Genomic DNA, 1,707 nt, shown 5'->3' with positions numbered 1-1,707 from the left:
AAAATTCTTTCACCTCTGCTATGTTCTATTGGCTAGAAGTTTGTCCCAGCCACACTTGAAAGGAGATGAGTATAGGGGTGGAGGACATCAGAGATAGAGATCATAGATTCCATCTTAGTATTTGCCTCTCACAGTAAGTTTAGGTCACGTTATTTTAATGACAGAGAAAAAGCACTTTAAATCAGCGGTTAACTGAAGGTGGAAACTTTGGAGTGGGCCTAGTGCATCGGTTTTTAAATGCTCCCAGGTGATTCTTTGTTCACTTAGGTGGACACAACTGCTTTTAATCCTCACGAAACAGAAGGAAAGAACTAAAGAGCTTTCCAACAGCACATCTGTTTGTAATCTCATTGGAAGACCCTGAAATAAATGAGTAAGATCGTCTAATTGAACACCTGCAGGAAAAGGGGCTGTTGTAACTTGGGAATCATTTTTACTCACATTTTGGTGAGGTCTGGCATATCTAGGTTTTAATTTTTTAGTTAGATAAAATGTTTAACTTAAAAAATGTGGTTTGCTTGCTTGCTTCCTTCCTGGAAAATTCAGCCGGGGGTGAGAGCAATTTAGTGCTGCACTGGTGGGAAGGGTTGTTACCCTGAGCAGAGGAAGAGGGTGTCTGAACAGGGGGTGATGGTGGTGGCCAGGCATGGAGTGTGAGAGTCTGAGAAAGGTGAGGAGGGGATCTGCACTGGGATTGTGTCAGAATGGATTTGTTACATACGTAAGAACTGAACCTGTTTACCCTGGTGTATATATTGATGAGGGAGATTTCTAACTGTCAGAAAATCGAGGTATAAATATAGAAAGAAATCTACAATAAACCCTGTGATGACGTTGGATTGGAAGTGGATTATGAATGTGAAATCATATTTGCACACGTGTGTGTGTGTGTTTGTGTGTGTGTATCCAGTCTGTCCACTGAAAGAGCTGGAAGAGCCAGGGACCAGTGACATACCAATAGCAATGAGCTCATTTGATGCATAGGTCTTGGCTTCTAAATACCACTGTCATTGAGAGGAACCATAGCTTCTTGAAGAAGTGGCTGATTCCAGGAATGGGGAAGTGAATGTATAATATGGGCCTGGAACATCTTACGAAGAAAGTCCTCAAAGAATGCTGGGACATGACAAGAACACAGAACTGAGCTTGAAGAGGGATATTAGGGATGTTGAAATTAGGGATGATTTAAGCGTCAAAATAAATATATAAATTATACAGATAAATGACTAAGTAAATGGAGAGAAGACAAATCTTTTGTTTTGGTAGAAAGCCAGGTAATCTATGTAGAAGGAATTAAAAACTCACCATTTGGTAAATATCATCATAATTGATACAAGCAAGAATCATCTATGTTGCCAAAAATACTGGGTGAAATTTTTATAAGAACCAGGATATTTACATAATCTCAAACTATCTCCCTGTGGACAACAATAAAATGACAATGACAAACAATTAATTGCAAGAGGAAAAATGACGACCTTTTAAGTAGAAAATCATGGCCTACATGACCCTAATCAAGCAGTCAAATAACCATCACTAACATTGGGACAAAGTCCAAGATAGAATTCAATGAAACAAACCACAGCATTCATTGTCTGAATCTAATTTTGAGGAAATATAAGACAAGTTGAGTGCATTTGTATAAAGGACCTCTGCAGAATTGTGTGTTCAACCATCATGATTGTGAAACTCAATGGAAGAATGAGG

Source organism: Equus przewalskii, chromosome 19, assembly GCF_037783145.1.
Source record: "Equus przewalskii isolate Varuska chromosome 19, EquPr2, whole genome shotgun sequence".
NCBI lineage: Eukaryota > Metazoa > Chordata > Mammalia > Perissodactyla > Equidae > Equus > Equus przewalskii.
The sequence above is the reverse complement of the archived record's forward strand: the minus strand, read 5'-3'. Positions refer to the sequence as shown.